A 21,978-nucleotide genomic window follows, 5' to 3' on the forward strand; every position below is an offset into this window, starting at 1 on the left:
CTCACACTACACAGGTACTATGACCCCTGTTAAAACTTCCTGTTTTAAACTCTGGTCCTACACCCAGTTATATAGGCACCTGTGAGAAATTAACCACCCCCCTTAATTGATAGACTGAAGGAACCAGAGGAAAAAAAAAAAAGAAGCTATTTAAAAAGTGACAGAAAAAGGTGATTGAAAAACTAAAAGGAAAAGCCCCAAAAATGCAACCCAGCAAACCCAGCAAACAAAAAGCAAGACTTGTTCACTCTAACTCTGGTTTTAACTCACCACTTAGACCAGTTCCACTTACACTGAGTTCCACAGCCTCAGACTGAGCACGCTTGGACTGAGTCCTACACCCAGTTATATAGGCACCTGTGAGCAATTAACCACCCCCTTAATTGATAGACTGAAGGAACCAGAGAAAAAAAAAGCTATTTAAAAAGGGACAGAAAAAGGTGATTGAAAAACTAAGAGGAAAAGCCCCAAAAATGCAACCCAGCAAACCCAGCAAACAAAAAGCAAGACTTGTTATGCAAGACAGTTATGCTCCTCCAATCTTGTGGTTGGTGAAGACCCTTTTCTATTCCCCCATGACGGTCCTCCTGAGATTTCCACCTGTACACAATGTCAGAACACGGCCAAACTTTATCCCAAAATTCATCTTTTATTATTATAAAAATACTGAGAGAAAAGGCAACCCTTCTCCTGGACACTCCCACAAAATGAAGGCATACTGGGAGTAAAAGGGGCTATACTGGACCCAGTTTTTGTTTACCAGTGTTCCATTCTTCCTGTAGGCAGCAGTATAACCCAACAGTCTCTGAATTCCTGGGCCCCTCAAAAAAGAAGAAATAAATAAAGATTTTGTTTTCCTTGACAGAGATTTCAATGGTAACAAGGAAGGGTCATCAGAACAGCTGGGGCCCCTGGAGAGATACAGCACACCAGCCAGGGGCCCACCTAGAGCCAATGATTGCACCTTCTGCTAATGGGACACTGAAAGAGGACCTGTCACAAAGTGGCATCTATGGTATCAGCTGGATCAATATTACCCAGATGGGTTCCTATCAGATCACTGGGATCTAGTCATTGGTGGACAGGAGAGGTGCAGACCTGGGCCCATAGTGGAAGACCAGCCTCCATCTTTGTCCAACCACAAATCACTGTGAGATGTGATGACACTGTGTGAGGCTCCTTGTGTACTGATTGGCTGGATATGAAATGGGCCCCCAATTTGGCGGCACCATACCCAGCTGACATGTTCAGGGACATGACTCCTCTCTATAACCCCATCTGCAGTGTCCTGATATACATGTATGTTCTCCTGTGTGATGTCCACATCTGTCACATGACCTCTATGTCCACCATCAACCTCTCAGATTTCATGTAGTTCCACCAATTGGACACCAGGGGGGTCAGTTCTCTCCTGCCCGCCGCATGTTATGTCTGGTGTCACTGAGTTTTGTCTGTGCAAATTTCAGTGACGCCTCCAGAACCCCTTCCAGGTTCTCACAGCTTCCATTTCCATTGGCGTAACCCTCTGAACCGCCAGCCTTACCATCCATCACTGAGCAGACTGCCACCACCCAATACAGGGCAGACATATCAGGGGAGGGGCCCTGAGGGGGAGGAGAGAAGAGATCACATGAGCAGAATTCCTGAATACACATGGATCAGACATGAAATAAAACTCTCCCACCCCCCTTACCTTGGGCACCTGACATGCACACAGCACCTTCCTGGAGCTCTGCCTGCTGAACAGCATCACCGCCGAGCCCGGGCACTGCTCACACAGCAGGAAGACCATCTTCATCAGGACCTGCAGTGGCACCACACACCACCATTACTAATTGGAGAACCTTCCGTATTGTCTTCTCCAACCTCTGATGACTTCACTCCCACACCTTTCACTGACACTCTATTGTCCTTCCATGCTTTTCCTCCTCACTGTCTATCATCAGGTGGATCTCCTGAGACTGGATGGGAGCAACAATCAGCCTGATGATAGGGAGCGTGCCTGAGGAGCACAGAGGAAGAGTTCCAGGGAGACAAAGGGAGGGGGAGTTCAAGGAAGACGAAGGGAGGGGGAGTTCCAGGGAGAAGGAGGGAGAGTTCCAGGAAGGCGGAGGGAGGGGGAGTTCCAGGAAGGCAGAGGGAGAGTTCCATGGAGGCAGAGGGAGGGGGAGTTCCATGGAGACAGAGGGAGGGACTTCCAGGAAGGCGGAGGGAGGAGGAGTTCCAGGGAGGGGGAGTTCCAGGAAAGCGGAGGGAGGAGGAGTTCCAGGGAGGGGGAGTTCCAGGGAGGAAGGACGAGATTCTCTATATCAGGAGAGGAAATGGCCATATCTAACCGGAAGTAAAGAGAAAAACACATGTGGGAGAGACGTATGCGCTGCACACCCCAAAACAATAATGGTAAAAAATGGACAGTTTCCCCGGTGGGGCTTTAGACAGCAATATCTTGAAATCCAGAATAATAAGAAATGTATAACCAGTAAGTGCATTTATTGAACCATGAACAATTGTAATGTTATAATTCAATTGGCATTACAACATAGGGCGCTGGCTAAGTAGTACAATACATATTCCAAAATATAAAGTCGACACATCTTTACACAAAATTATATACAGTCATACATTTCCGGGCTGTTGACGGCATAATTCCCCGACGCGTTTCGACCTGTGTACGGTCATCATCAGGGGGATAGTTGGTTCTATAAAATACATTGAATATCTTCAAAATTTAAGAACATGTCATAATAAATCTCATTGTAAGGTTAAAAATGGTAGTATATTTACCGCTGAAAAGTAGAGGGAATAATCCTTTGGCCAGTAAAAAGCCGTAAATGGATCCGGGGAGCCCCCATATTCGCCCCTGTCTCCCCAGAGCACATGAGTCCAGCCCAAGGGGCTTGCAAGGAGCCACATAGACGCCCTCCAGGGGAAGGAGAAGTCAGCACCTGCGAAAAATACCCAATAGGTCAAAATGATTCTCAGCACATTGGCAAGAGTATGAAGTGTATGGGCTAACTGCAATCCTAGTGATCAATATATATTGATCTGGTGTCCTAAGGTTTCATGATTGTAATTAATTATATAGAATGTGGCAAAACCATAAAAGAAATGGTTGTATAGTTATAGGGTTGTTTGAGTGGTGTGGTATGTAAAAACAGGTGAGTGGGAAGTGATATGTGGTACTAGGAATATGAAAAACCCTTTGAGTGATGAAGTAAAATTAGATGGATAGCCAGCACACTGCTGACTACAGTGCCATGTCCAGGTGAATGAAATGAGTGTGTAGTGTCAGCCAGCACATGGTGGAATAAAAGTGAAAAACAAGTCAAAAGGAGAAGATGTGAATGAATAAAACCAAATTGAAACAATCAAAAACATGTGTGAAAGATCTAAACTGATTATAGGAATAGGAGTATGAGTGTAGTGTTGTGATATTATAGGAGTAGGAATATATGTATAGTATTATAATTTACCTTGTGCCACAGTGTGGCTGATGTAGTCGGTAAAGTTTGACTTGTATGAACCAAATTGCAATGAAGCAAAAAAGGTAAAAAGCTGGAGCCAAAAAGGATTTGTGCAGTGCCATCCATTACGGTCTGCGTGGAGTCATAGTAAGACTCACAGGCAGCCGATCATGGATATATGCCTAAAGTAGGCAATTAATTAAGTAGGCACAGGTGTGGATCTCCTCCCCCCCAGAGTGATGATGCCCAGGCTGCTAATGAGCAGCCCACATGTGGCTCCCCCGGCATCCCTGTAGGCAAAAAAAAAAAAAAAAAAACCCCGGCAGCTGCCGTCAACTCCGCCGCAAACCGCAAGATGTCGCGGCGCCGTGCACACACCGAAGTGACTCGCACATGTGCACCTCGCCACGGCTCATCCGGAGGTGATCAAGGGATGCCGCCGGCAGAGTGAAGCTCACGTCGGCGGACGATGCATACAATCATCCGTCAATCAGAGCATGGGGGGAGAGCTCAGATGCTGCATCACCCCCACATTCTCACCCTGCCGGGAAGCCTTCAATTGGACCAGGACTCACCCCCTGGAGTCGACAGGGGCGGCAGAGGTCCACCATGATCCATGACGGCCATAATCTAAAGTGCATATATAAATGCAGTAGGCACTAAATTGTAGATGATGAGGTAATCATTGAATTTATGCAGGAGCTGAGTGGTAGCTCACTGACCCTAGATCCTAATATGTATATTTACAGAGCAGGTGTTAGTTAAACATCTGATCTACTGCAATACAGGAGTCTATAGTAGATCTATCCTGATGCATGAGGTGGGGAAAGATACAGTTACGATCTACTCCCCCATTTTGGGGGGGCGTTTCCTCCTCAAGAGGCAAACAAAGTGTAACCCCCAAAATGTGTATCGTATCAAAAGAGGTTTTAGACATGTGAGGGTTAGAAGGGCCGTATGAGCAACACAAAGCTCCTGCCATGTCTCATGTGTCATAGGGGAGAAGGGGTGTGGGTGTGGGCTGCTCATTAGCAGCCTGGGCATCATCACTCTGGGGGGGAGGAGATCCACACCTGTGCCTACTCAATTAATTGCCTACTTTAGGCATATATCCATGATTGGCTGCCTGTGAGTCTTACTATGACTCCACGCAGACCGTAATGGATGGCACTGCACAAATCCTTTTTGGCTCCAGCTTTTTACCTTTTTTGCTTCATTGCAATTTGGTTCATACAAGTCAAACTTTACCGACTACATCAGCCACACTGTGGCACAAGGTAAATTATAATACTATACATATATTCCTACTCCTATAATATCACAACACTACACTCATACTCCTATTCCTATAATCAGTTTAGATCTTTCACACATGTTTTTGATTGTTTCAATTTGGTTTTACTCATTCACATACTCTCCTTTTGACGTGTTTTTCACTTTTATTCCACCATGTGCTGGCTGACACTACACACTCATTTCATTCACCTGGACATGGCACTGTAGTCAGCAGTGTGCTGGCCATCCATCTAATTTTACTTCATCACTCAAAGGGTTTTTCATATTCCTAGTACCACATATCACTTCCCACTCACCTGTTTTTACATACCACACCACTCAAACAACCCTATAACTATACAACCATTTCTTTTATGGTTTTGCCACATTCTATATAATTAATTACAATCATGAAACCTTAGGACACCAGATCAATATATATTGATCACTAGGATTGAAGTTAGCCCATACACTTCATACTCTTGCCAATGTGCTGAGAATCATTTTGACCTATTGGGTATTTGTCGCAGGTGCTGACTTCTCCTTCCCCTAGAGGGCGTCTATGTGGCTCCTTGCAAGCCCCTTGGGCTGGACTTTTGCGCTCTGGGGAGACAGGGGTGAATATGTATTCAATGTATTTTATAGAACCAACTATCCCCCCGATGATGACCGTACACAGGTCGAAGCGCGTCGGGATTTATGCCGTCAACAGCCCGGAAATGTATGACTGTATATAATTTTGTGTAAAGATGTGTCGACTTTATATTGTGGAATATGTATTGTACTACTTGGCCAGCGCCCTATGTTGTAATGCCAATTGAATTATAACATTACAATTGTTCATGGTTCAATAAATGCACTTACTGGTTATACATTTCTTATTATTCTGGATTTCAAGATATTGCTGTCTAAAGCCCCACCGGGGAAACTGTCCATTTTTTATATCTAACCGGAAGAGACTCCTCCTCCACACAGTCCACTATGACGGGACGCTGGCCATGCCTCTCCAGCAGACTCGGGATGCTCTCTGCAGCCTGTGGGAGGGGAAAAGGAGCATTAGAATCTGATTGGTGGCAGGAGATCTCCCAGAACTGAATTCCGCTCTATTCCAGGAGATCCTATACCTGGGATGATTCCATCCAATGAAGAGCTGTGAAGTCATACAGCCACACAGTGTAAAAATATATTATCCCCCGTCCCTATCCCCATGTGTAAGATAGCCCTGCCCCTCCTTTACCTTTCTCCCTATCACCTTCCCCACAGCTGTGTTGGCCGATCATTGCAAAGCCTTGAGAGATGCCTGTAGTTCCTTCCTCTGGCACTGGGGCATAGAGGTGCTGTCCACACTCTGCAATGTAAAGGAACAATGACACAGTTATGGCGGCTTTGTTGGAGCTTCCAGTGATAGATTGACTTCCTCGATCACACATCTCCCCACCAATGTGAAACTTCTTATTTTTATTTTGGTGTCCATCGTTTTTTTTTCCATCGGTACCCTTTCTTTTTAGTCTAAGTCATGTGACCACATTTCTCCCCCCTGCTGTGGGATATAGCATCACCCGTTTCCTAATGCCCCCGGTGAGAATCCTGACACCCCGATTTTCACTCACATCCGTCACAAGTCTGACCTCCTTGGACAACCTCCGAGCGTCGTTCAGGTAAGGGGTTATCATCTACATCCGCTCAACAAGGGAATCCACTTCCCTGCATAGAACCTGTCCCGTCTCCCATGCCTGGAGAGAAGATCAGAGAATGAAGGTGACCCTGGGAGGTCTTATATATTATTGTACAGGATCAAACTAACAGTAAATTTCACAGATTTTTAATTCTTAATCATCATAAATAATTAAAATAATTATAATTAAATTGTATCATGCAGAGGATTGGATGAATGTGTGCTGGACGTGGCCTCAGATATCTGACCTCTCTGGCTTCTTCTCCGGTAACGTCGATAAAGTGGACAATCCCTCTTAGCAGAGGTTTCTCGGAGATGATCACCAAATCCTCAATGGCTCCCGTCTTCTGAAGGTGTCTGCATATAAACAGAAATTTTCAGGAGGAATCGGGGGATCCAGGAGAATCTCAGTATGAATCCAGAGGGGGGGTCCAAGAATTTTTTAGAGGAATCGGGAGGTTCAGGTGTCTCAGGAGGAATCAGAGGAAATCCAGGAAATTTCCTGAGGAGTTGTGAGGTGGTTCATGAGAACTGGAGGAATCAGAGGAATTGGGGGGTGGGTGCAATGAGAATTAGGGTAATCCAGGAAACATCAAGAGGAATTGGGGGGAGGGGGGTTGCGGGTGGCTGTAGGGTAGGGGATCCAGGAGAATCTCAGGAGGAATCAGGGTTGGGGGGGCAGGAATCGGGAAGGGAATACAGATGAATCACAGAAGGTATTGGGGGGCCCAGGAAACCTGAGGAGGAACCTGTCTAGGGGGTGAACAGAAGAATCCCGGGGGGATAATCATGAAAATTAGGGGAATCCAGGAAACCTCAGGAGGAATTGAAGGTGGTGACTGTAGAATAGGGGATACTGAAGAATCTCAGGAAAAGTTAGGGGGGTCATAAGCATTTGGGAAACCCAGGGAAACCTGAGATGGAACATGCCTGGGGGTGATACAGAGAAATCCGGGAAGGGTATCAAGAGAATTGAGGCAACCTCAGGAGAAATCAGGGGGGTTGGAGAGTGGCTCTGGGGTAGGTATTACTGAAGAATCTCAGAAGGAATCAGGAGGGGGGACACAGGGAACCTGAGGAAAAATCTTTCTGGGGGACAGAGAAGAATATCAAGAGGAATTGCGGAGGGGGTTCATGAGCATTTAGGGAATCCAGGAAACCTCAGGAGAAATCGGGAGGTAGTGGCTAGGGGATACAGAAGAATCTCAAAAGGATCAGGAAGGGGATCCCAGAGAATCTCAGGAGGAAGTGGTGGTAAACCTAGGAAAAGGTGGGAGGGGTTGGGTCTTGGAGAACCCTAAGAGGAATCAATGGGTGAATAGAACACAGGAGAAAATTAAGTATTAGAGGAAATGGGTGGGGGAGACTGGTGGCAGGAAATCTAAGGAGGAATCTTGGGGTAGGGGGAAATCCAAGATAATCCCAGAGAATTCAAGGGGATCCAAAAAAATCTCAGGAAAAATCAGGATAGAGGGAGGGAATCCTCAGGAGGAATCACAAAGGGGGTGGATCCGGGAAACCTTTGGAAAAATCAGTAGGAATTGGAAAGCATGGCGGTGAAGTTGAGGATTCCAGGAGAATCATAGAAGGAACTAAAGGGAATCCAGGAGAAATTCAGGAGAGAGACATGGGGGAGAATGGTGACTGGAAGGGGAGGTAGAAGAATCCAGGAGAATCTCGAGAAATCGAAGGGCAATCCATGGAAATATCAGGAAGAATCAGGATAGAGAAAGGGAATCCAGAAAAGTTTGAAAAGAATCGGCAGGAGGGGTGGATCCAGGAGAACTCAGGAGGAATCAGGAAGTGGTGGGGAATATTGGGGAATCCAAGGGAATCTCAGGAGAAATTGGAAAGTGGGGGGTGGGGGAATCTTAAATTAAAGAATTAAAGGGGGATCCAGGAGAATCTCAGGAGGAATCCAGGGGTAGAGAGTCCAGAAGGAGTTCGGGCAGACACCAAACGGGACACACATTCAGTTGGGAAAAACTTGTCTCTTACGTGCCGCAGCAAAGTTCCACCGATGTCTGTTGAGGAGCTCTGGAGGCTGGACTCAGCATCTCCTGAATGGGAACGCCCACTGAGACCACATGTACCGGATCTGGGTACACCTGGTGGAGGGGAGAAATGAGGAGACCAGGGGTAGAGGAATGCCAGGTCACAACCACCAATGGTATGCTGTACAGTCCACCCACCGGTCTGTCTGTTAAAGTGGAACTCCATCCAGAAAGCAAACACTTCTATATACAAGGTACAGCCTTACCATCACAAAAACTCTCCTCCTTCTTCTTATCCCCCAACATCTCTCTCCATGTGACCGAGGGACGCTCCCGTGTACAGCGAACGGCTGCTGCCAATATCTCCCTATGGTAAATGTCTCCCAATTATGTCGGACTTCCTTGAGTGGGCGGTTACAATCTGCGCAGCATCCGGTGGTGACCATCCATAGGCACTGACTGACAGCTACGCCATATGGACAGCGCTGTCTCTTCCCACCCACCAACATCACCACATGCCCAATGTTTCATGGGAAATGTAGTTCTTTTTGGCTGCAAAAGTGGAAAAACACTAAGTTTTGTGCAATCCCTGCAGACAAATTCCAGAGAGAAGCTGACATGTAGTATAGGTGGCCTTCTTCATAAATCTTTCCACTCTCCTAATATACCACCAATCAGATTCAGAGATTTAAAGGAGGTTTGTATCTGATTGGTGGCTGAGGTATTGATACATCACAAACAGGAAAGGAAAGGGTTCCCAGACTAGATGGTGGAGGATAGAGCACTACCCCCCCAAACCCACTGGAAGTTTTTGGTCCAATTAAAATATAGCAAAAAATATGAATTTTGAATTTCTCTCACAAGAAAGAAGCTTCACAAATAAAATTTAACAGACGTACTTCTAACACGGAATTCCCAGAGCACTGTGGGTTATCTACAGATGGTGCACAGCGGAAGCTGCTTCCTTTCAGACTGTCACTCTCTGACTGAAAACTTCCTACAGAGCCTGAACAGAGTAGGTAGGGGGAGGAGTCACTGCTATAAAGAGAGGGTGAGGAGTCATTGCTCTGGAAGAGAAGGAGTCACTGCTCTGAAGGAGGAGGAGTCAGTGCTTTGGAGAAGGGGGAGGAGTCACAGTTCTGGAGGGAGAGGGGTTGTTGCTCTGACTCTCTATAGTAAAAGAACTTGTGAGTTCCCTCCCCGGACTCTGGATGGATTACACCCATTCAGGGCATTGTGATGTAAATGACATACCTCTTCCACACTGCGAAGACCCGGGATACTTTGGCATCTGTGAGTGGGATCTCCGCAGTATAAACCTCCTGATTCTGTCCAATCACGTCTTGGAATTTCTTCTCAACTTCCTGCAGTTGCTGACCGCTCACCTAAAATATACAAACTGCATGAGAGAATATACAATAGGGACGAATAATCTGTCAGCATAAAAACACCCAGAAAGGGGACATTCCCAGAGACCTCCTGGGAGGGGCTTTCTGAGAACACAACAGAGGGGCGTTATTCCCTGAGACCTCATGGGAGGGGCTTTACAGAAGATTCAATAGTTTGCTGTTTTTTTTTGTTTTGGGGGGTTCCATGTAAACAGGTGCAAAAAAACAAATGTGGAACTCCTATTACCAACCAGGAAGGAGAGCCCACCATTAACTAGGGAGGAGAAAGAGTCCACCAATCCCACCACTAACCAGGGAGTAGATGTCCACCAATCCTACCACTAACCAGAGAGGAGATGTCCACCAATCCCACCACTAACTAGGGAGGAGAAAGAGTCCACCAATCCCACCACTGTCATGGAGAAATTCCTTTGGGCTTTGTACGCAAATCCACACCGCGCCAAAATGTGCACTTCCAGCGTCTAAATGTGCACAAAGCACAAACAATTCCTTCATGCTTAAAAGCACATTTGTATCAAGCTCTTTGGTATAAGGAATTTGAAGTACTTCATAGCACCAGGTAGAATCAGGAACAATGCTGCTTCAAGCTGGAGTCTCAAGCGTCTGTCCCTCGAGCACAGACCCTTGGCTTTTTATTCATTGGAAACAAAAGAATGACAAACAGGAAGTGATCAGCCACAACAGACAACTACTTCCTCAGTACAAAAATGACATCACAGGAAGTGACAAACAGTAAAGGGGAGGGCACTCATGGGAGGGAAAGGAGGAAGTGCACACGCCCCATCTTAGTCAGCATGGAATTCAACTAATACTGTTCAAAGTAAACAGCATCTAGTAAGCTCATTCTACTGGTTCTTACAGGCTTGAGACTATCTGCAGGGACATTGCCACTGCTGTTGTCAATGTACGGTACGAGTACACAGACAAGGCAGATATCAATGTCCTCTTATAAAAACAGATATGTATCCAAAAATGGATAGCGTAGTCAGCAGGATAGAGAGATGTAATAGGTTTCTCTTGTTATGCTGACTTCGCTTCTCTAATGTGCATAGTCATTTGAAAGCAAGAAGCCCAGCGCATTGCGCTTGGTACCTACAAACCAACAAACATCCACAGACACAGAGAACACGTCTCAAATCCCATGAGAAGGTTTTCATACTGACCGTTTTTACCATTGGTCTCGATTCAACCCAATTGCGCTCTGCCAGAGCGCTCCTCGATTAAATCAGACACAGGGAGACAGATGACAATCTATAAAACACATCCTAGAATAAAATGTCCACATGAGTCCATATAATAAAATTTCCACAACAGCACTAACCAGGGAGTAGATGTCCACCAATCCCACCACTAACCAGGGAGTAGATGTCCACCAATCCCACCACTAACCAGGGAGTAGATGTCCACTAATCCTATCACTAACCAGGAAGGAAATTGAATCCACCAATCCTACCACTAACCAGGGAGGAGATGTCCACCAATCCCACCACTAACCAGTGAGGAGAAAGAGTCCCCCAATCCCACCACTAACCAGGGAAGGGTCCACTCCAACTGGGAAGAAGTGGAAGAGACACTTGGTAGAGAAGGATTTCCAGTGTCTGTCCCCCTCGGGCAATGATAACTGGGCGAGGAGCAACTTTTCCCTTAGTGTCCATTCTACTAGGGGTTGGGCAATTTACCTGAGAGATCTTCTCCCTTCAATGAACAGTCTTGCAGTTATCTAGCTCCCACCACTATGTGTTATCCCGCTCCTCACCATGACGCTGACATCAAACCGCAGTCGCTTAGCAGTGACATGTGACCCGTGCTGTGCCGCGCTCTCCCCCAGAACCTGGCGCAGGGCGAAGTTCAGCAGATGGGTGGCGGTGTGCTTCTCCATACATGCAGTGTTCTGTGCCTGCGAGGAGACGGGAGCATAGTGAGATCACAGCCCAGCAGCTGAGGACACCCCTAGGACTTCCTACAGATACCTCATTCAGGAACAGCACCACACGATCTCCAACCCTCAGGTGTTCCGTGGCCATCACCTTGTGTAGGACATAACCTCCAGCCTGGTGTAGGTACTCCACCGGAAACAGGACGTCCTGTGTGGAGCACAGAAAAGATGCATGGTCAGTAGAAGGATTTCTCAAGGTCTGTACACAGCTATCTTATGGAGGAGAGGTGATCAGTACAAGGAGGGATTCTCTACTGTAAGAGCTGTGTATGGAGGAGTGGTGATCAGTAAAGGGATAACTTCTTTACTGAAAGTGCTATATTAATGGTGGAGAGGTGATCAGTACAGGAAGGGCTTCTTTACTGTAAGCTATAGCTGCCCTGGGGGCAGAAGTCGTTTGCCCTTGGGGGAGGGGGTGTTGCTGGGGATTGATGTTGGCGCCCTCCGCTATCTCTTGGTATTAGCTCTCCATGTAATATAGAAAGGATTGATCCATGTTACCTGTTGTAGGGAATCTCTTACCTGCTTGTCTTCATGCACAAAGTACACCAGATCTGAGCTCTGTCCCCCCTGCTCAGCGTAGTAACAGGTCCGGTCCAGGATGACCCCACAGCGCTGACCTCTTCTGACTGCACTGTGTAATGACTGGTCCTTGTACAGCATCAGGATGGTGGCCGGGCAGGGACTGAACACTGCAGACAGAGAACCCTGGTCACTCTCTAGATGTATCAAGTCAAATATCAATACCCCAGTATCAGTACCTCAGTATCAATAACCCAATATCAGTACCTCAGTATTAGTGCTTCTTAGATACACTCTGACCATACCAAGAGCCAGCATCCTGACCATATGGTACACAACCCTCCCCTTACAATAGTATACTAACCAGGCTGGAGATGTAAGACTGAACTTACCATATTTCCCATCATCCCCCAGGGTATAGCCGTATTTTGGGGAGTCATCAGTAGCCGGAACCCCCTGCGCTGTAGTTCTGTTAGAGAGTGGATGTCCAGCCGCAGACCACCTACAGCCCCCTCTGCCTGCTGATTCTTCAACTTTCTCTGAGAACACAAAACTCGATCAGGATAAAAATACAAAGGAGACAAGTCCTATCACTAAGGGACACACTTTATTTCACAATACCAGCTACATCCTGGTCACATCCACTACGTACTGGTAGAACATACCAAGTATCTCCTGGTCACACCAAGCACATCCTGGTAGAACATATCAAATACCTCCTGGTCACACCAAGCACGTCCTGGTAGAACATACCAAGTATGTCCTGGTAGACCATAGCAAGTACCTCCTGGTCCCACCAAGCACGTACTGGTAGACCATAGCAAGTACCTCCTGGTCACACCAAGCATGTCCTGGTAGAACATAGCAAGTACCTCCTGGTCACCTCAGGCATGTCTTGGTAGAACATACCAAGTACTGTCTGGTCACACCAAGCATGTACTGATAGAAAATACCAAGTACCTCCTGGTCACACCAAGCATGTACTGGTAGAAAATACCAAGTACCTCCTGGTCACACCAAGAACATCCTGGTAGAATATACCAAGTACCTCCTGGTCACACCAAGTATGTCCTGGTATAATATGCCAAGAGAAGGAATGGAGGGTTTTAACGCCAGATCAGACTACAGGCTATTCACAACATAGTAGTAAAATGATTGTAAGCTGAATCCATTGCATCCCCTGCTGGCTTTATGTAGTAAACGTGACACGTTCAGAAAAGTTTCAGATTTCCAACTAAAAAGACATATTATGTAATGTTTAGCCCCGATCCTAATGAAGACAACATAGACAAAGCACTATAGATCTACGAGCTGCACATAGAACTTTACCATGTATCTTCTATTATAAAGGAAGTATAGAACTATATATAAACATTGTATATACAATGGCAGACCCTACATATCCTCTGACCTTTTCCTCCTCCTCTGCAAGCTCCTCCAGGGCTGCCTTGTCCAGAGAAGAGCCCCACTCCTCCAATATCAAGCCAATGAGGTCCAGAGGAAATCCCAGATTACGGAACAGAGACCATGCCACGTCCGCTGCAAACAGAGAGACAAAACGTGTGAATCAGAGCGCCCTCTGCTAGATGTGGGTGATGTTACAGAAGTTTACTCTTCTTGTGGGGTCTGTAGACCTGGCTGTATTCCCTATGTAATGAAAACCTTTCCCAGGATCCAGGGTCTACTTTCAGGTTCCATCACTACGCCTGAGCTGAGCCTATGTCTCCACAAAGCCTCTGGTATGCTCTGCTGTTGTCTGGCCTGCTACACTCCTCCACCGGAACCCTCTGCTGCCTCTATACCGCATCGGTGCCCTCTGCTGCCTTTCTACCCCAGCCGTGTCCCCGGCTGCCTCTATACCCCATCGGTGCCCTCTGCTGCCTCTCTACCGCATCGGTGCCCTCTGCTGCCTCTCTACCCCACCCGTGCCCCCTACTGCCTCTCTACCCCATCGGTGCCCTCTGCTGCCTCTCTACCCCATTGGTGCCCTCTGCTGCCTCTCTACCCCATTGGTGCCCTCTGTTGCTTCTCTACCTCATCGGTGCCCCCTGCTGCCTCTCAATCCCATTGGTGCCCTCTGCTGCATCTCTACCCCATCGGTGCCCCCTGCTGCCTCTCTACCCCATTAGTACCCTCTGCTGCCTCTCTACCCCAGCAGTGCCCTCTGCTGCATCCCTACCCCTCCGGTGCCCTCTGCTGCCTCTCTACCCCACCGGTGCCCTCTGCTGCCTCTCTACCCCATTGGTACCCTCTGTTGCCTCTCTACTCTCAGGTATGCTCCTGCAATCATCAGAACTATCCTTCTCTCCATGGATGTGGACTTCCTACATCTGTACAATATATATTTTATATCTGGCTTGTATCATGACATCACAGGGTGGCTGCTGACACTTACTGGGAAATATTTTACCGGCACCTTCCTGCTGTAGAGTGCGCTCTATGATGAAGCGCCCCCGCTGGAGGGAAGTTAAAAATGCCTCTTCGCTCTCATCCAGGATTCTCATAATCTGCAATGAAATAAATCTCTCCATTACTTAGCACCTAGCTCAGGTACTTCAGCACACAGCCTCTGGGTGTCACTGTAGAGAAGGGAGCAGCTCTTTGGCCCACCCATGAGTTACAGCTAGCTTAGGTACTTCAGCACACAGCCTGTGGGTGTCACTGTAGAGAAGGGAGTAGATCTATGGCCCACCCATGAGTAACAGCTAGTTTAAGTACTTCAGCACACAGCCTCTGGGTGTCACTGCAGAGAAGGGAGCAGCTCTATGGCCCACCCACAAGGATCAGCTAGCTCAGGTACTTCAGCACGCAGCCTCTGAATGTCACTGCATAGTGATAAACAGCTCTGTGACCCACCCATTAGGATCAGCTAGCTTAGGTATTCCAACACACAGCTTCTGACTAGGGATGAGCTTCGTGTTCGAGTCGAACCCATGTTCGACTCGAACATCGGCTGTTCGACCGTCCGTCGAATTGCAAACGATATGGGCCGTTCGCGCCAAATTCGTGTGGCGCGTCACGGCCCATAATTCACTGCGGCATCGCAGTGCATTGCTGGCTGATGATTGGCCAAGCATGCACTATGACCCGCATGCTTGGCCAATCACAGCGCCGTCAGTAGAGAGAGCTGTAATTGGCCAAAGCCAGGGTGGCTTTGGCCAATTATGGCTCAGGGGATTTAGTACACGCCCCACACTATATAAGGCCGCCTGCACGGCGGCCCTGTGTAGTGTGTGTTCCGGTGTGCTGAGAGATAGAGAGAGAGAGAGACAGTGTCATTTGATTTGAGTTAGATAGATTAGGCAAAACAGTCAGTAGTGCAGTGCGTCCTGCTCACAGTGTTCAGCTAGATCCGTTCCTGTTATCTTCTAGACTATTTACATTTAGTGCAGTGCGTCCTGCTCACAGTGTTCAGCTAGATCCGTTCCTGTTATCTTCTAGACTATTTACATTTAGTGCAGTGCGTCCTGCTCACAGTGTTCAGCTAGATCCGTTCCTGTTATCTTCTAGACTATTTACATTTAGTGCAGTGCATCCTGCTCACAGTGTTCAGCTAGATCCGTTCCTGTTATCTTCTAGACTATTTACATTTAGTGCAGTGCGTCCTGCTCACAGTGTTCAGCTAGATCCGTTCCTGTTATCTTCTAGACTATTTACATTTAGTGCAGTGCGTCCTGCTCACAGTGTTCAGCTAGATCCGTTCCTGTTATCTTCTAGACTATTTACATTTAGTGCAGTGCGTCCTGCTCACAGTGTTCAGCTAGATCCGTTCCTGTTATCTTCTAGACTATTTACATTTAGTGCAGTGTGTCCTGCTCACAGTGTTCAGCTAGATCCGTTCCTGTTATCTTCTAGACTATTTACATTTAGTGCAGTGCGTCCTGCTCACAGTGTTCAGCTAGATCTGTTCCTGTTATCTTCCTACTGACAGGCAGGCTTGCCTGGTTACAGTATATAAAGCTACGTGAAGAAAATTACTGGTGTTCTATTTGATCCTATTAGTACCACGGTCAGGCAGCTAGACTATTTACATTTAGTACAGTGCGTCCTGCTCACAGTGTTCAGCTAGATCCATTCCTGTTATCTTCCTACTGACAGGCAGGCTTGTCTGGTTACAGTATATAAAGCTACCTGAAGAAAATTACTGGTGTTCTATTTGATCCTATTAGTACCACGGTCAGGCAGCTAGACTATTTACATTTAGTACAGTGCGTCCTGCTCACAGTGTTCAGCTAGATCCGTTCCTGTTATCTTCCTACTGACAGGCAGGCTTGTCTGGTTACAGTATATAAAGCTACCTGAAGAAAATTACTGGTGTTCTATTTGATCCTATTAGTACCACGGTCAGGCAGCTAGACTATTTACATTTAGTACAGTGCGTCCTGCTCACAGTGTTCAGCTAGATCCGTTCCTGTTATCTTCCTACTGACAGGCAGGCTTGTCTGGTTACAGTATATAAAGCTACCTGAAGAAAATTACTGGTGTTCTATCCCAGCTTAGTGCAGCTACAGGCCATTAGTATGTCTGGAAGGCCAAGAAGGAGAGGCAGACAGTCACAAGCCAATAAGAGAGGGCAAGCAGGCTCTGTGTCTAGTGCTGGTCGTGGAGACGGTGCATCCTCATCAGCACGTGGCCATGGGACACGCTTGGCCTTTTTTTCGGCAGCTGGCCGTGTTGAGCCGCAACATGCGGAAGACTTGGTCGAGTGGATGACCAAGCCGTCCTCATCCTCCTCATCCTCTCTCACCCATGCCCAGGGTGCTTTGTCTGGCAAAGCAGCGGCCTCTTCCCTCAGCTCAATGTCATCAGTGACTCCTTCCCCAGCTCCACCATGTCCTCCTGAGGAGTCCCTCGAACTGTTTGACCACAGTGTTGGGTACATGCTCCAGGAGGATGCCCAGTGTTTGGAAGGCTCTGATGATGATACTGAGCTCGATGAAGGCAGTAACATGAGCACGGACAGAGGGGGTGCCCAAGAAGGACAGCAATCTGGCAGTCATGCTCCCCCTGCTGCAGCATACTGCCAGGTTTGCTCCAGTGATGAGGAGGGAGGGGATGATGAGGTCACTGACTCAACGTGGGTGCCTGATAGGAGGAGGAGGAGGAGGAGGCGGCACATCACCAACGAGGCAGGATGCCCTCCAGGGGCCAGCCTAAGGGCAGCACATTGACTGCATCACACCCCAAAGCTCCACATGTGCAGGGCGCTGCAGTCTCTGCGCGTTATTCAAAAAGTTCTTTGGTGTGGGCCTTTTTTGAGACGAGTGCATCAGATCGCACCGCTGCTATTTGCAACATATGTCTCAAGCGTATCTCAAGTGGCCAAAACATCTCCCGCTTGGGTACCACATGCTTGACCAGACATATGTTGACCTGCCATGCAGTTTGTTGGCAAGCATATCTAAAAGACTCACACCAAAGAACAAAGAGGATCTCTCCTTGCTCCTCATCAGCTGAGATTTCCAACCCCACTAGACCTCCAGTCCTCTCTGAGACCTGCAGTGAGAGGAATGAAGGTGTAGAATTAGGTGTGTCACAGCCAAGTACTTGTGGGCAATATGCTTTTGGTACACCGACGTCAGATTGTACCAGGCAAATTTCCCTGCCCCAGCTGCTGCACCGCCGAAAGAAGTTTGCTCCCAGCCATCCACATGCCCAGCGGTTGAATGCTAGCTTGGCAAAATTGCTAGCACTTCAACTGCTGCCTTTTCAGTTGGTAGACTCTGCCCCCTTCCGTGAGTTTGTGGAATGTGCGGTTCCTCAGTGGCAGGTACCCAAACGCCACTTTTTCTCACGGAAGGCGATTCCGGCTCTCTACTGGCATGTGGAAGGCAATGTCCATGCCTCGCTGGACAGGGCGGTCAGTGGTAAGGTGCATATTACCGCTGACTCATGGTCCAGCAGGCATGGACAGGGACGTTACCTAAGTTTCACGGCACATTGGGTGACTCTGCTGGCAGCTGGGAAGGATGCAGGACAAGGTAAAGTAGTGTTGGAGGTTGTTCCGCCACCACGCCTCCAAAATGCTGATTGTGACACACCTCTATCCTCCACCCCCTCCTCTTCTTCTTCCTCCATGGCCTCTTCCTCGGAACCAGCGGTGCTCCGTAGGCGTTCAAGGGGCTACGCAAGTACGCAGGCCAAAAGATGCCATGCGGTGCTTGAGCTGGTGTGCTTGGGGGACAGGAGCCACACTGGGGCAGAGGTTCTGTCAGCTCTGCAGGGGCAGGTTCAGAGGTGGTTGGCGCCACGCCAACTTAAGGCAGGAATGGTGGTTTGCGACAATGGCACCAACCTCCTCTCTGCCCTCCGACAGGGACAAATGACCCATGTGCCCTGTTTGGCTCACGTCCTTAACTTGGTGGTGCAGCAGTTCTTGGGCAGGTACCCGGGCTTACAGGATGTCCTGAGGCAGGCCAGGAAAGTCTGTGTGCATTTCCGCCGGTCATATAATGCCAGTGCTCGGCTGACGGACCTCCAAAAGGAGTTTAACCTGCCCAAGAACCGCCTAATCTGTGACATGCCCACCAGGTGGAACTCAACGTTGGCCATGCTGCAGCGGCTGCACACGCAGCAGAGGGCCATCAATGAGTACCTGTGCGACTATGGCACCAGGACAGGGTCAGGGGAGCTTGTTTTTTTTCCCCCACGCCAGTGGGCCATGATCAGTGATGCATGCACTGTCCTGTCACCATACGAGGAGGCCACGAGGATGGTGAGCAGTGACAGTGCATGCATCAGTGACACTGTCCCCCTTGTCCACCTGTTGGAGCACACGCTGCGTGGAATAATGGACAGGGCACTTGAGGCAGAACCGAGGCAGGAAGAGGAGGACTTCCTTAGCTCTCAAGGCCCCCTTTATCCAGACAGTGTTCCTGCGTGCCCGCCGATCACACAGGAAGAGGACGAGGAGGAGGAGGAGGAAGATTGTGTCAGTATGGAGGTGGAGCCTGGCACTCAGCATCAGCAGCAGTCTTTAAGGGATCAGTCCCAAGAAACACATGGACTTGTACGTGGCTGGGAGGAGGTGGCTGCGGACGTTGTCGTCCTTAGTGACCCAGAGGATTCCGGACTGAATGCCTCAGCAAACCTACGCTGCATGGCCTCCCTGATCCTGCAAAGCCTGCGTAAGGATCCTCGTATTCGTGGTATCAAGGAGAAGGACCAATACTGGCTGGCAACCCTCCTTGATCCATGTTACAAGGGTAAGGTTGCGGACCTTATCTTGCCATCGCAGAGGGAGCAGAGGATGAAACATCTTCGGGAGGCCTTGCAGAAAGGTCTGTGCAATGCGTTCCCAGAGACTGGGAGGTTACAAACTCCTGTTTCTGGACAACGTGTTGCTGAGGCTTCGGTCAGTCAAAGAAGGAGCGGTGGAGAAGGTGGCCGTCTGACCTCTGCGTTCAGACAATTTTTTGGTCCGCAGCCCCAAGGTATGATCGGTTCCAGCAACCATCGCCAGCGTCTGTTTTACATGGTGCAGGAATACCTAGGGGCAAGATCAGACTTGGACACCTTTCCCACCGAAAATCCTCTGGGTTACTGGGTCTTGAGGATGGATCACTGGCCAGAGCTTGCACAGTATGCAATTGAGCTACTGGCCTGTCCTGCATCCAGCGTTCTTTCGGAACGCACATTCAGTGCTGCTGGAGGCGTGGTAACCGATCACAGGGTGCGTCTGTCCACCGACTCGGTCGATCGACTGACCTTCATAAAAATGAATCAGTCTTGGATCACCACCAGCTACCAAGCACCTGATGCTGATGTAACCGAATAATTTTTTTTGAAATCTCAGATCCCTTCAAAGACTGCCTATGCTGATGCTGAGTGACTATCCCTGAGTAATTATCCTCTTCCTCCTCAATCATCACGCTGATAGCTTGTAAGAACATTTTTGGTTCTGGGCGCCACCACCAGTGCCTAAGGCACAATTTTTCAGCCCCTGTTTAACAGGGGCTTGTAATTACAATTTTTGATGTAATACTTTGCAGCAGGGCTCGTTCCTGCATTCCAACTAGAGTGTCTGTGAGGGGTTGCAGTGTTGTGGCACCAGCACCAGTGCCCAAGGCCCAATTTTTCTTCTCCTGTCTAACAGGGGTGTGTAATTACAATTTTTGATGTAATACTTTGCAGCAGGGCTCGTTCCTGCGTTCCAACTAGAGTGTCTGTGAGGGGTTGCAGTGTTGTGGCACCAGCACCAGTGCCTAAGGCCCAATTTTTCTGCCCCTGTCAAACAGGGGCGTGTAATTACAATTTTTGATGCAATACTTTGCAGCAGGGCTCGTTCCTGCATTCCAACTAGAGTGTCTGTGAGGGGTTGCAGTGTTGTGGCACCAGCACCAGTGCCCAAGGCCCAATTTTTCTGCTCCTGTCTAACAGGGGCGTGTAATTACAATTTTTGATGCAATACTTTGCAGCAGGGCTCGTTCCTGCGTTCCAACTAGAGTGTCTGTAAGGGGTTGCAGTGTTGTGGCACCAGCACCAGTGCCTAAGGCCCAATTTTTCAGCTCCTGTTCAACAGGGGCATGTAATTACAATTCTTGATCTAATATTTCACAGCAGGGCCCTGTGAGGGCTTACAGTGTTGTGGCCACAGCAACACCTAAGGCCCAAATTTCTGCTGAGTATATAGGGCAGGACCCTACTTTCAAACATCTAACTTACAAACGACTCCTACTTGCAAACGGAAGGAGACAACAGGAAGTGAGATGAAATCTACCCCTAGGAAGGGAAATTCTCTCCTGTAAGAGTTAATATGGGAAAAAAAAAATTCTCCTTTCCACTGATGCTTTCCAATCCTTGTTCCACAAAAAAACCCAAATTTTCAAAAAACATTTTTCATTGGGACAAAAAGTGAGGTGAAATCTTCTGAAGAGGAGGAAAGACAGCAAAACAAATGTCACAGGGGTGATAACCCTTCCCTATGTTTTCCAAAAAGCTTAAAAAAGATTTTTTGGCTGGAGCTAAACACGTTAAAAATATACCCGTTCAAAATTACAAAGAGATTCTACTTAACAACAAACCTACAGTCCCTGTCTTGTTTGCACCGCCTGTATACTGCTGTTCAGAGTATATAGGGCCTGGTGGCCCCACACCTTTCCTTATTTTAATTTGGTTGCAGGGTTCCCCTTAATATCCATACAAGACCCAAAGGGCCTGGTAATGGACTGGGGGGTACCCATGCCGTTTGTCTCACTGATTTTCATCCATATTGCCATGACCCGACATTACATTAAACCCGCAAGCAGTTTTAAATGAGATTTTTTCCTTTAAAAATGACATTTGGTGCAGGGACTGTTCTAAACACGGGAAACACGCGTCACTTTACAGGCATACTATAGACACCCCCCAGGTACGATATTTAAAGGAATATTTCACTTTTTTTTTTACTTTAAGCATCATTAAAATCACTGCTCCCGAAAAAACGGCCGTTTTTAAAAGTTTTTTTTGCATTGATACATGTCCCCTGGGGTAGGACCCGGGTCCCCAAACCCTTTTTAGGACAATACCATGCAAATTAGCCTTTAAAATGAGCACTTTTGATTTTGAACCTTCGAGTCCCATAGACGTCAATGGGGTTCTAACGTTCGTGCGAACTTTCGGTCCGTTCGCAGGTTCTGGTGCGAACCGAACCGGGGGGTGTTCGGCTCATCCCTAGTAAAGAGCTACTAATTGGACAAAATTGATTCTCCAGGGTATTCTG

At 47.9% G+C, this 21,978-nt stretch overlaps 1 protein-coding gene and 1 pseudogene across 3 annotated transcripts in view; one reads left to right on the forward strand and one right to left on the reverse strand.

Moving 5' to 3' along the window:
• The window catches only part of LOC141133862 (NACHT, LRR and PYD domains-containing protein 3-like), a 221,198-nt gene that overhangs the window by 182,030 nt on the left and 17,190 nt on the right, over positions 1–21,978 (forward strand). The gene's annotated exons all lie outside the window — the stretch shown is intronic.
• On the reverse strand, positions 1,107–14,806 carry LOC141134397 (alanine--tRNA ligase, mitochondrial-like; annotated as a pseudogene).

This window comes from Aquarana catesbeiana, linkage group LG03 (assembly GCF_042186555.1).
Source record: "Aquarana catesbeiana isolate 2022-GZ linkage group LG03, ASM4218655v1, whole genome shotgun sequence".
Classification (NCBI taxonomy): domain Eukaryota; kingdom Metazoa; phylum Chordata; class Amphibia; order Anura; family Ranidae; genus Aquarana; species Aquarana catesbeiana.